This window comes from Mercenaria mercenaria, chromosome 10 (assembly GCF_021730395.1).
Source record: "Mercenaria mercenaria strain notata chromosome 10, MADL_Memer_1, whole genome shotgun sequence".
Lineage (NCBI taxonomy): Eukaryota > Metazoa > Mollusca > Bivalvia > Venerida > Veneridae > Mercenaria > Mercenaria mercenaria.
The window spans coordinates 21,287,654-21,301,930 of record NC_069370.1 but is presented as its reverse complement, the minus strand read 5'-3'; the positions used below and the strand labels follow the sequence as shown (position 1 = coordinate 21,301,930).

The window sequence follows — 14,277 nt, the reverse complement described above, 5'->3', positions numbered from 1 at the left end:
GTGCTCACCTAAAACATCCATTAAAATGTTATACTGCCGACTAAATCAGTTACCAAAAAACAACAAAACTTTAAAAAGCATATAAATCATTATTATGTTTAAATTGTTTTTTTGAACATAGCTTTATAGCTTTTGTAAAATCACTACGCAAAAGTACTTTAGATCACAATTAAAGTTTTAAACATTTAAATCACTGTTTTTGTACAAAATTTATTACCATTTTATCAGTCAAGTATGAAGAAATATTTTCATCAAAATACAATAATTACAGTTTGTAGCCTTAAATATGCGTTAAGAAATAAATGCCTCAATATTTTCCGTTCAATACAACAAAAAAGAATCATTCATGAAGGGAGCAGCCTTTATTTTTTAATTTGGAGGGAAATTACATTTAATCCTTCAGCCTTCAATTAATGAGGGAGCAGCCATTAAGATATAGCTAAATATAAATGTAAAGAGTATCTTGAAATCAATTCCACTCGGTAAGACGGACATTTTAAATCATTAAAAAATAACAAAATATTTCCAAACCTCAACATTTAAGATCAAATCAAATCTTTTATTCTATCCCTTATAACTTTCACTCAGAAGCATTGTACAATTTTGTCAAACTTATCTGAAAACAAAATCTCAAAAAGAAAAAAAAATCCTTTAAAAATCTAATATCTTTCGTTAAAAGAAAAGTTATGAGTAATATACAATGTCTTTTTGGCCTTAATGGTTGTAATAGCTTTAGGACACGAAATGTTCATGTATTGTTTGATACCAATTAATAAACAATTAATAAAAAGGCATACCAATGTCTGGGGCACAGAGAATACACTTCCTGTAAAAAATTTGTTGACAATGAAAAAAGTCTTTTTAAAAGTGAATTTGTTAGCGTGAGGCATGACCACTATGAGCGCAAACTACTGTTCATCAGTTTGATACTACCCGCTCCTCCAAATAAATTTACTTAAAATCATTAACCCTTCCCATGCTTGGCACGATTGATTCTGCCTTTGTGATCAATGTAGACCATGATCAGCCTGTACATCCATGCAGTCTGATCATGATCTACACTGTTTAGCTATTCAGCCTGTATCATTTTGGTAAGTACCCTTTTTAACAGTTAATGGTACTGCCCAAATTGAAAGATGGACAAGTTCATTACAGAAATTTAGCAGGGTAAGTGTTCAGATGATTTATCTGTTTTCATTTTTTGAGGTTTTACCGTCAAAACAAGAGCTGTCCGTAAGACAGCGTGCTCGACTTTTCTCAATGCTTGACTCTTAATTAGAGGTTTGCCAGTAAAAAAAAATCCAAAATAAAAAAGGAACATAACTCTGTCAAAATTCAAATCAGAGTTATGAGAATCGTGTTTCCTGTTGTAGACTTTGATATAGACTGGCTACCGTCCCTATGTTTGTTCTTATTTACATATATATGTTTATTCATTAAGAGGGAAGTAACTCCAGCAGGTTGTTTCTACATTGACATTTTTTATTGCCCCTTGCTCCGAACATGTTTCAGCCATCAGATAAAATGTGCTATTTTAGAGGCTTAAGATTTTCTTATTTTGCTTGCAGTATTTATATAAAAAAAATAACCATGCAGCCGGGGAGCCAGGCTAACTTTGATAGTACATAACTGTTTTGAGTTATCAAAAACTTTTACCAAAAATTCTAAAATAAAAAGGGGCATAATTCTGTCAAAATTCAAATCAGAGTTATGGGAATTGTGTCTCCTGGTGTAGACTTTGATAGTAAATAACTGTTTTGAGTTTCAAGTCAAAAACTTTAATAGTAACAGAGATATTTGACTTTATCAAAAATTTTAACAAAAAATTCTAAGTTAAAAAAAGGGGAATAATTCTGTCAAAATTCAAACCAGAGTTATGTGGATTGTTTCTCCTGGTGTAGACTTTGATGGTAAATAAGTATTTTAAGTTTCAAGTCAATAGCTTTGATAGTAACAGAGATAATTGACTTTATCAAAAACTTTAACCAAAAATTCTAAGTTAAAAAGGGGCATAATTCTGTCAAAATTCCAATCAGAGTTATGGGGATTGTTTCTCCTGGTGTAGACTTTGATAGTTAATAATTGTTTTAAGTTTCAAGTCAATAGCTTTGATAGTAACAGAGATATTTGACTTTATCAAAAACTTTAACCAACGGCAAAGCCGATGCCGATGCCGACGCCAACACCGGGGCGAGTGCAATAGCTCTACTTTTTCTCTGAAAAGTCAAGCTAAAAACTTAATATATATTGAGATTTTATATAATGGGGACTTAAATCTATTCAGCTTGTGATGGTGGTAGAAGATCTCCTTACCCACCCCCAATCACAGGGCATCATTTCAGGTATTGGAGTGTAGAACCACTGACCTTTCATAAGTCTTCTGAACTGATTTCTCACATGAGACAATTCTATATTCCTTGATTGGTTGTGAAAGGAAAGTGATGTGAGGTATAACCATAGTGGCCACATGGACCTGCTTCAAATAGGGCTTTAATCACGATATATAGACATTAAGCACATAGGACATAAATGACCAAGGTAAGCTTTAGGTTCCGAAGTGATTTCTTTGTTTTGTTTTGGGTTTAGTGCCATTTTTCAACAGTATTTCAGATATGTAACAGTAGGTAGTTAACCTAACTAATCTTCCTGCATTCTCTACCAGTACTAACCTCTTCTCCACATGTAACAGTCATTTTTACTTCCCTAAATGAATCAATGGTGGAGGACAAATAATTTCAGATACTATGACATTGTCTTTTATCAATCATCACAAAAAACATATGCCTGGCCCAGGGATTGAACTCATAACCCTGTGATTCATAGACCTATTCTCTTCCTATTGTACTGGAGGATCTCAGGTGGTTTAAGTATAAATGAATGTTTAGAGGCCAGTCACTGTTTCTGAATTCAGCTTCGTCAGCTCAGAAATAAACCGTGGCCAGTGAGACTCAGGTCTCAAACCTTGGACTCTGTGGTCTGAATGCAGAATACTTGACTACCATGCTTCAAAAAGGAAACAAAATTGAAGTTTTCAATCAATGCAATTGCTACTTCTTCTGGTTTCTTATCATAGGTTAATGCTAATGTGATTCTTTCAAGGTCTGTGTGAAACATGAAAGACATTTTTGCAAAAAAAAAAAAAAAAGTTTTCTTTTGATCCATAAAATTTTTGTCCAGCAGTATAGTACATGTGACCCAGACAAGTGAACTTGGAAATGTTTAAAAAAAAATGTTTCATGCTTTAATAAACTTACTGACAACATCTGAATTAAATAATTTCTTTGTTGTCTGTTAACCAGTGTTAAATATAGTGTCTGACTGCACCCACCAGGTCAGAAGCTTAGAAACAAAAGACCTGACGTATGTTGTATACTCACATGATTTTTATGTCTTAAAATATATACTGTTGTTCTTTTTTCCTTCCTTTTTCATTAGTTATGCTCTTTTATACTTATATGCAAGATTATAGCAACTTTTGAAAGGGTGATATGCAAAATGTAGATGCATGAAACAACACAAGCATGAGAATGGCTTTAAGCTTCAGCATTATGCAGTCTGATACACTCACAAGTGGGGAATATCAACACTAAAACCAAAACATAAATATTCCCTATAAGCAAGACAACTGATTTCCTTGAACATCATCAGACTAAAGAAGATGCGTGTCAGTTGTAAGCTGAAGAAAGCTAGTACTGGTAAGAAATTAAGGAACTACATAGTAATCAACTTACAGAAATACTGCTGAAAAATAGTTGACCTACCTGTACTTTTTGTTTGATTAATATTAAAAAAAAACACCATAGAAGTCTTAAAAAAAAGATAAATAATGCAGTGTCATGCTTTAAATCATATCACCGAGAACCTGGGTGAAAAAACACATGAATGTAGCGTATTAAAAGTCACATTCTTACTGGAGACAATTCAAAACCATGTTAATATTATGTAAATGAGATTTAAATGGATATAAATTACAATTTATGATATCAGCTTTCTCATTACTGTAATTAATATTTTTGTCTAGCCTCATGCACTATAATTTTGCATTTTCGTTAAAACATTCTAATTCTTGTCTAAGCCTCATGCACTAATTTCACACTTCCAATGTAAGTTTTGTGCACTAATTTCACATTTCCATATTCTAATTCTTGTCTAGCCTATAGTGCACTAATTTCTCATTTTTTACATTCTAATTTTTGTTTTGTCTGGTGCATTAGTAACTTCACATTTCCATAAAAACTTTCTAATTCTTGTGTAGCCTAAGTGCACTTATTTCACATTTCCATGTCAACATTCTAATTCTTGTCTGGCCTAGTATGTTTATTTCACATTTCCATTACGGCATTCTTATTCCTGTCTAGCCTGGCACACTAAAATTTCTCCTTTGTATTGCTTTAATGCACTAATAATTTCACATTTCCATTTTGATATAATTTAAGTTTTGACTTGCCCAATGCATTAATAATTTCACATTTCCATGATAATTTTCCAAATTTTGTGTAGCTTAGTGCACTTATCTCACATTTCCATTATAAATTTCTAATTCTTGTCTAGCCTAGTACTTTCTAATTCTTGTCTAGCCTAGTATGCTTTTTTTTCACATTTCCATTGTATTAGTGCCTAATATACCATTTTCACTATTCAATATATCATTGTTATTCTTGTCTAGACAACGAACAATGCTTTGCTCAAACAAGACCAAGTGATTGAAAGAACCAATCCTGGCATAGAGGCCAGTCTCAGAATGCTGACTTCCCATTGGCTAATACCAAAATAGCAGTCAAAAACAGCCAATCAGATGTTACTGTTTATAGACTGGGCTCAAAACTCAGCTTTATAATCTTGGGCAAACGTTCAAAGCCCACCAAACAAAGAAATACACTATTTCAATAAAAGACTGCATTATCTATAATTCACACAACTTTTAATTTATGTTCAAAATTATACAGAAGTTGCCACTTACTTGTTAACAGTGGACATAGGAGACAAAATTCAAAGACTTTCTAACTTTTTCATAAACTTTTTCTTAAAACCATGTCTTAAAAGTCTTAGATTAGTACATACAAATTTCATCAACTATTTCCAATGGTGCTGTTATATAAAATATGGCCATATACTGCTTTTATAATCTCTTCTGGTGCACACCAGGGGATTGGAAATACAATATTTTCTTTCAACTTACCTTGATTTTTTCAATTTCATTTTTAAATTTATTCTTCCCACAAAGCAAGTTGTAGACTGAACATTTTTCAGTGAATTTTGGTGAAATTCTTGCAGATATTTGTATCAATTTAAAGTAAAACTTTTTCAGCTTGAGGGTTTCAGCAACTTCAGAACACTTAAAATTTGCAATGGCTAGAATTAAATTTAAGAATATTTCAAGGTCTGTGTGAAACCACAGTGTACTCGCAGAGAACATATAATTTATGAGAAAAATTCAAACTTCTGTTGGACTAGCTGAAATTTATCAAATCACTTGGAATACTAATATACGTAAATATGCTATTTGTAGTTGATTCTAAAAGTTTCTTTTTTTTTGTTTAGTTTAAAATATCTTCAAGCTGTAATTAAGGTTCAACATTTTTTAGCCATTTGAACATGCGCAATTTTGTACTTTATATTTCATTGCATTTTATGTAGGCAATAAGATAAAATTAACACAACTTTAATAACGCAAAAAAAAAAACTGTTGCAGATGGTGCATTCACCAATTAAATATCTTATAATTTGACTTTTTTGTTATAAACTGATATAAGAATAGTATATAAAAGTATTCAATAACAGAAGAAAAACTTGTCATCGCATTAAGTGACACTTAATTTAAATAAAATTTTAAAACCTAAAACTGCTGTGATAAAAATCATATAAATGTCAACATCTGCAGTACAACATAAGAAATGTATCAAATGCTACAAGAAAATCTGGTGATACAATTAAATGTAACAAAATACACAATCGAAAAGACAAAAAAAAACCAACCCCACACACACCTGCTTTGTGTATTTACCGGACTAGAACAGAAACAGGAAATGCTTGACTGCGGATAATCCTAGACTGACTGGTAATCCAAACAACAAATTCGAACTTTTTAATTTAAACAAATAAACCTAAGGCCCTTAAGGGTCCAGTCCTGCCCCTCCTGTGATACTCAAATCCGAAGTTTTCTAACTGTCCCCAATATATTTACTCAGTAATAAAACTACCTGCATAAAGTAATTTCCGAACTCCTTATCTGCAATAAAAAAAAATAAAATTATGTTGTAATTTTTTGATAAGGTCAACAAGAAGCAATATCGGCTTTTTTATTGACCACTTGCCTTGCCACATGAAAAAAAAAATGTCATTTTTTTTTTTGAAACAGTGAAATAAATGTCATATTTTTAATGCTTTTTCTTCTGTGTTTAATTATTAAACATCCTCCATCACCCCCACCCCTTCCATAACTCTTCCAAAATTAATTTTAAAAAGAGAAAAGTTATATTTTCAAAAAATGTGATTTTTTCCAACGCACTTAAGTTTGAAAAAACAACTTCAACTGTATGTTAGAAAAAAAATCACACTCTTATACTAGCATTTAGGAGTGACCTGTCGTTTTTATTAATAGATTTGAAAGGTTACTGGAATAAACCACTACAGTAAAGGGGTACCCTACCTTTTTATAACTTATTTTTATAATATATATTCAAATGACTGCCTCTTCCACAATTAGACGCCATGGTACAGCGGTAAGCGTGACGGCTCTAGAATCTAACTTTTGTGAGTTCGAATTCCAACGTAGATCAATATTATTTTTTTCATTTTATATTTTGCTAACATACATCTTAAAATGATGATAATGTTAGACATGTATTTGAATTACATTACTTGTATCATTTTGCTATTTTCGCATATAACATAGGTTTTTCAAATATCTTCTTGACTGTGAATTATTCAACCTGGGTGACATAGCTCTTGACAAATTGGTCATTCAGTTAGCTGATGAAACTGATTCGGAGGAAACCGACACCGCCAGCGAGTGTGAAGATGCTCCATTGAACGCGTGTGTTTGAAATGTATTGAATGTGTTGAAATTGTACGAATAAAATTAAAAATGAAACTGAAATGATGAAATAAAATGAAATAAAAAAAACCCATAAAAAAATATAAATAAAACAAATTCAATCATAAAACAAAACGCCCTGTGTGGGATTCGAACCCACAGCTTCCTAATCGCAAAAGTTAAGTCACTAGCAAGATTTCTCAATTCTACCAACTGAGCTACCGATGCATTTCAATCTGTACTGTATTTGAAATGTATTTATAGTTTTAAATAAGTCAAATATTTTTCAAACCCTTAATTAATAAATGGAACAGTCTGGAAAATCCAAATCTAAAAATAAAAGCGACAGGCCACTCCTAATTGCTAATAGTTAGAAAAAAAAATCAACTGCATGGTCCAGTTTTATGCAACAAATTTCACTACTCAAGGAGAGAATGGACATGGGGCACTAACTTTTTACTTTTTAAAAAAAAAAAGAATTATTACCCCTTAACGGGCTCAATATTGCCATAATAATTATATGAACAGGAAATTCCTTTCATATTGTAGGGAGTTTTTAATAAATAATTACACATTCACATGTCATATTGTAATAATTTATTACAGAGAGGGGCTTGCCTGAAGAATGAACTTCAAAATATCAAGATTTTTAAAGCTGATAGCGAAGTCTATAAAATGTATTCAAAAATCATAGACCAAAATTGTCTAAGTTTATATTAACCCTTATTGTGCTGGACACGATTGATTTCGCCTTTGCGACCAGTGTAGATCATGATCTACACATCTGTGAAGTCTGATCAAGATCTGCACTGTTCGTCATTCAGTAAGTTTGTTTGTTTTGGGTTTAACGCCGTTTTCAACAGTATTTCAGTCATGTAACGGCGGGCAGTTAACCTTGCCAGTGTTCCTGGATTCTGTACCAGTACAAACCTGTTCTCCGCAAGTAACTGCCAACTTCCCCACATGAATCAGAGGTGGAGGACTAATGATTTCAGACACAATGTCGTTTATCAAATAGTCACGGAGAACATACACCCTGCCCATTAAGGATCAAACTCGTGACCCCTTGATCCGTAGACCGACGCTCTACCTACTGAGCTAAGCGGGTGGGTACCATTCAGTCAGTATCTTTTTGTTAATTAAGCACCCCTTTTGGCAGTTACTGGTACTGTCCAAATTGAAAGATGGACAAGTTCATTATAGAAATTCAGCAGGATAAGGATTAACATTAGTATGATATACACTCAAACCTGTATCCATCATTTGGCTAAGATACCTTCACAATATGGCTGCTCCACTTAGAACAAAAAGTCTATCCGGGAAGTTAGCTTGACTGGCTGCCGGAGGCCGGTGGCTGCTTATGACAAATTAAAATTTGGTCTAATAGTTCAAATGTTGGGATATTAGCTGACTGGCAAGTGGTTGCTGATGCAGATAGTTGCTAAGACTGATTCAACAGTAAATTACAGCTGAATAGCTTATATTTCATAGCTAAATCTTATTGTCACCTAACGCAGTAAGTTAGCTTTCATATTTATTTTACAGATGAAAACAAGAGTGCAAGAATGTCACAATATACGCCCGTCACAGCAAATTTCTTTACTCTAGCACCTGTATTTGCAAATGGAATTTTAATTTTGTGGTTGTTTAGTAATAACTAAGTGTTTTGTTTTCTAAGTCCACAAAAAAACTCCTTACCAGGTAGAGATACCTTAAAATACACCTAAAATTGGAAAGTAACATCTATGTTGTACCACAGAAAAGTGGTCTTGGTTTTTCCCTACAGTCAATTATAAAAAAGTTACAATATAAGTTATTTATAGTAACAACTAAGGGAAGTTAATCTTAAAAAAAAAAAAAAAAAAAAAAAAAAAAAAAATTGTAAGTCCTCACAAAAATCTTTACCAGGTAGAGACTGGTCAAAATACACCTCAAAATTGGATGTAGCATGCATGTTGTACTACAGAAAAGTGGTCTCGATTTTTCCCTACAACTAGTAATGAAAAAGTTACAATATAAGCTATTTATAGTAACAACAAAGGGAAGTAATTCTAAAGAAGAGAACTGCGCATGACACTTCGTCTCATGATGGTGTATAATTGTGTCAAGTTACATCAAAATCCCTCTATGCATGAAGAAGAAATGCTTCGGACAAAGTCATTCTTGTATCTGACCTTTGGCCTGTAAGTGTGACCTTGACCTTAGACCTAGGGACCTGGTTCTTGCGCATGACACTACGTCTCGTGGTGGTATACATTTGTGCCAAGTTATATCAAAATCCCTCTATGCATGAAGAAGAAATGCTCCGGACAAGGTTTTCATTCTTGTATCCTTTGACCTCTAAGTGTGACCTTGACCTTAGACCTAGAGACCTGGTTCTTGCGCATGACACTTCGCCTCATGGTGGTGAACATTTGTGCCAAGTTATATCAAAATCCCTCTATGCATGAAGAAGAAATGCTCCGGACAAAGTTTTCATTCTTGTATCCTTTGACCTCTAAGTGTGACCTTGACCTTTGACCTAGGGACCTGGTTCTTGCGCATGACACTCCTTCTCATGATGATGAACAATTGTGCCAACTTTCATCAAAATCCCTCTATGCATGAAGAAGATATGCTCCGGACAAAGTCATTCTTGAATTTGACCTTTGACCTCTAAGTGTGACCTTGACCTTAGACCTAGGGACCTGGTTCTTGCGCATGACACTCCGTCTCATGATGGTGAACAACTGTGCCAAGTTTCATCAAAATCCCTTCATGCATGTAGAAGATATGCTCCGGACAAGGTCTGTGGACGCCGCCCGCCCGCCCGCCCGCCAGGGGCGTTCCCATAATACGTCCCGTTTTTCAAACGGGCGTATTAAAATGGGTTATACCAAGCTAAATTTCACAATGGACTGGTCTATCGTTCAATTTTGGAAGTACCATTTATCATGCAAACGGGAGTTCACTGAAAACTCACTGACTGAAAAGCAAAAAGTGCAGACCATGATCAGCCTGCTGGACTGGTCGCAAAGGCAGAATCACTTGCCGCCAGCAGACTAAAGGTTAATCACTCTATTATTATTTGTATTTTAGTAACGAATAAAAATACTTTCTTTAAATCAAAGTTATTAAAGTGACTATATTAGTTTGTAACTTAGACACAGTACAACTAAAGTCCTTTTATTTTAAATATTTTACACTGTGACTACTAGTTTAAATAAATTGTGCATATCATAAACAAGTAAAACTTCTTTGCATTTTTTTTCAATTTTAATACTGAATCACTTCTATTTGTAACTTTTTATAATGATTAAAACATGATTTTACTGGTCTTACTTAAAATTTTTAAACAAAAATACAATGCAGGTCAATTTATGAATAGAAATAATAGAAATAATCTAGTAACAGTAATTTAATTATTATTATAAATTTTTCTGAAAATACTTTTTGTCAAAATGAGGAATATTGATTTTGAGTGGCATTTTACCTACAGTTGAATTCTTACTTGATTTTGGTGGTTTTCTTTGATTACTTTGATCCACACCCTAAGATATCTGAGGAAATGAGCTTTTAATTAATCTAAACTGACCAATCCCTGGAGACTACAGAAAAGCATTTCAAGAAGACAATTAGTATTTCACAAGGATCAATCATTAAACTAATTAAGCCTGATTGAACAAATCTGATGTCTGGAAAAAATTTGGAAATTAATGAAAAATGGGTTGAAACTGACAAAACTTTGACCTAATTTTATGAAATATCACTCATACATGCTATTGTTCAAAAGTACCTGAGATTGGAAGTCTAAAATATTACTTGTATTAGAAACATCCCTGGCTGTCAAATGAACAAGATTAAGCTGACAACAGTTCAATTGAACCAATGTGAGAAAATCATGACCAATATGAGAAAATCATGACCAATGTGAGAAAATCATGACCAACGTGAGAAAATCGTGACCAATGTGAGAAAATCATGACCAAAGTGAGAAAATCATGACCAAGATGAGAAAATCATGACCAGCATGAGAAAATCATGACCAATATGAGAAAATCATGACCAATGTGAGAAAATCATGATCAATATGAGAAAATCATAACCAACATGAGAAAATCATGACCAATGTGAGAAAATCATGACCAATATGAGATAACAGGGTACAGGTATCAAGCATTTTTACTGGTTGTATTTGGGGCTAATATGGAATTGAATAATAAAATAATCATTTATGAATTGATTTCTACATACTGGCCATTATCTGCTCTCCAGCAGATATATTGGCCTTCTGCCTTTGGCCTTGGCCCAATAATGACCATCCTCAGACAAAAAACAAGGCCAATATGAAATCATGTGATTAATATTAAACATTATATTTTTGAAGCGGTTTAGTGTACTGTACAGCATGAAGGCATGCCACATTTGACAACATACCAGCTTTACCATCTAAATCATTTAAACCTGCAGCATGTATAGAAGTTTACCATTATAAATTATATTAATGTTAATGAATACCCATTTAAAGCATTAAATCAAAATTGAAATATTTTCTTCGAAAACTTCTACCAAGAAACATATTTTTGTGGAGCTATGGAGTACACCTAATTAACATTTATTCAAACAACAATAAATCAATCGCCAAATAACATACTTATAATATGAGCCGTGCAATGAGAAAACCAACATAGTGGGTTTGCGACCAGCATGGATCCAGACCAGCCTGCGCATCCGCTCAGTCTGGTCAGGATCCATGCTGTTCGCTTTCAAAGCCTATTGCAATAGGATGCGCAGGCTGGTCTGGATCCATGCTGGTCGCAAAGCTACTATGTTGGTTTTCCCTTGGCATGGCTCAATTATGATTACAAAGCATTATTAACCCTTAGCCTGCTGGCGGCAGATGATTCTGCCTTTGCGACCAGTGCAGACCAAGATCAGCCTGCACATCCGTGCAGTCTGATCTTGGTCTGCACTGTTTGCTATTCAGTCAGTAAATTTTCAGTGAAAACCCCTTTGAGTAATAAGTGGTACTGTCCAAATTGAAAGATGGACCAGTCCATTATAGAAATATAGCAGGGTAAGGGTTAATGAACTTTCTGTATTAAAACAGAAGTTTTGTTTGGCATACTATAAAACATGGAGTGGAGTCCATGTTCTGTAGTATGCCGTTTTGTTCTGTCATGATGTGTCATTTTAAATGGGCCGTCTTTAAAAATTAATGTCTTTTCTTTGAAACTGAAACAGTACTTGCATTAAGGTAGTTCTGCACATTAGGATCCAAATTTTTTCCATAATATACCCTTCTTTAGAATATACTTAGAAAATTAGGCCACTAAAAAAGATAGGGTCATGTGTTTGATCTTTAGCGAAATTTATATGAAAAAATTTGGACCTCATGCAAGTTTCCATAATGACAGTCTAAGATAAAGTCACAAATTTGACGACAATTCTACGAACAGAAAGTTCTCTACAATGTACATCTTAATGTAACTTAATGGTCTATTAACATAAATTATAATCTTTAATATGGTGAGATAAAATGTATAGGTCTGTGTGCTGTTTTCAATATATTCTGATTCGCCCATTATTAAAGAGATGCGCGCATTTCAAGCTGATTTTAAGACATTGTTTGGAATGTGTGAAGCTTTTTAACATTATATTTTATCTTTAGAAAGATAGAAATGTTGCCTTTTTCATAAATTTACTCAAGAATCACCATTTATTCCTAAAATGATTTTCATTAACATTTATTCCTAAAATGATTTTCATTTCCAGAAAAAGGACATTACGACAGTACTTACAGTTTATCAAACATGCAGAAACACGTTGATCTAAGAAAAATATCATTAACTTTAATTATTATACATGTTTTGACAACTGATATATGTCACAGACTTTGCTATATGCTTTGAAAATACAGAAATTTTGAAGCAATGTCCATTTAAGTTACACAGCAATTATTTGTATGCTTTTAATACAGACTTCCTTTATAATTTCTTTTAAAACCACTTTGCGATGATGACATAGTGAAGGCATTCTTTTAGATAAAAAACAAAAACAAGAATAACATTATCAATCACAAATAAGCAAAATACATATTTTCATCCGACTTTCAGTTACAATGCATATAGGCCTTCCATAATCATTTAAAGAGGAAAAAAAGCAACATAACAAAAAATATCTCTACCTTTGAATTTTCAGATATCCAAATATTGAACAATTATTTCGGTTCCTTACGACTTTAAAGAGTCATATTTTTATAACAAGACACACAGTTTGCAAAGAAAGGTCCGATTTCAATACAATAAAACTTGAAACCATATCAGAATTGTTCACAAGGCGATCGGATGTCCCCCCCAACTACACCTCGATACTAAACTACCATGCAACAGTTAACGTAAAATGTAGAGGCTGCCGATTAAAAAGCTATAATAAAAGCTGTCTAACTTTAGGTTTAGCACATGTAACACACATTACATAGCATTTTACATGTAAATAAGCCTACATAATACACTATGATGCTAACATGCTCTCATATCAATGCTTATCTCTATATAAATGATACATTCAGCGAAAAATTCTTACTTACATGAAACTTTCTGGAAGTTTTACTCAAAACTTTATACACTCATAAAAATCCTGCACTTGATATATTTTTTTTTGTTATGTACACAAAAATTTGCTGAGAGTTAGCACATGTAGCTTTTTTGTGTATAGTATAAATAGTTTTGTGTTATAGCCCGGTAGAATATAGCACACAGCTAAGGTAATATAATACTCCAGATACTTCACGGCTCGCTAACTCATCTCTCCTCCCATCACTGCAGCTGTAATCATAATGTAGGGGAGACTACTTACTGGAAAATATTTGACAGGTAGAGTACTGCATGCATTGCCTCCCTTGGTGGTCTCCTGAAGAGAAAAAGCATGTTTTTTTACAAAAAAAACTTATTTGTGACTTCCTTAAGACTTCAACTGAAACAACAGTAGTCCACATGATTATTAAAATGGCCCAAACAAGAAGCTGCGTTCAATAAACGCTTGATGCCCCCGTTGGCATCCTTGTCGATACAAAGCAACCTAAGTCCAAAACGTGGTCAAGGTTAAACTGAGGTCAGGTGATGTGTGAAGATGAGGAATGGTCACAGGTTACATCTGCATTAAGATCAAATCATTCTAGTAAGGGGTATTGATGCTAGACGAAACAGTCCCATTTGGTTAACCAAGAGATGGCCCATATAAAGCAACCTAAGTCCAAAATG

At 33.4% G+C, this 14,277-nt stretch overlaps 1 protein-coding gene across 4 annotated transcripts in view; it reads right to left on the bottom strand.

Moving 5' to 3' along the window:
* LOC123559693 (zinc finger protein GLI3-like) overlaps window positions 1–13,924 on the bottom strand; it is a 127,250-nt gene extending 113,326 nt beyond the window's left edge. For 2 of the 4 annotated variants that reach the window (XM_045351711.2, XM_045351715.2), the window contains exon 1: window positions 13,605–13,776. The gene's annotated coding sequence lies outside the window, so the exon portion shown is untranslated. Of the gene's footprint in view, window positions 1–13,202; window positions 13,378–13,604; window positions 13,777–13,873 lie in introns of those variants that run through there. The other 2 variants (XM_045351713.2, XM_045351712.2) reach the window with 2 other exon arrangements.
* Between the last annotated feature and the right edge of the window lie 353 nt (window positions 13,925–14,277).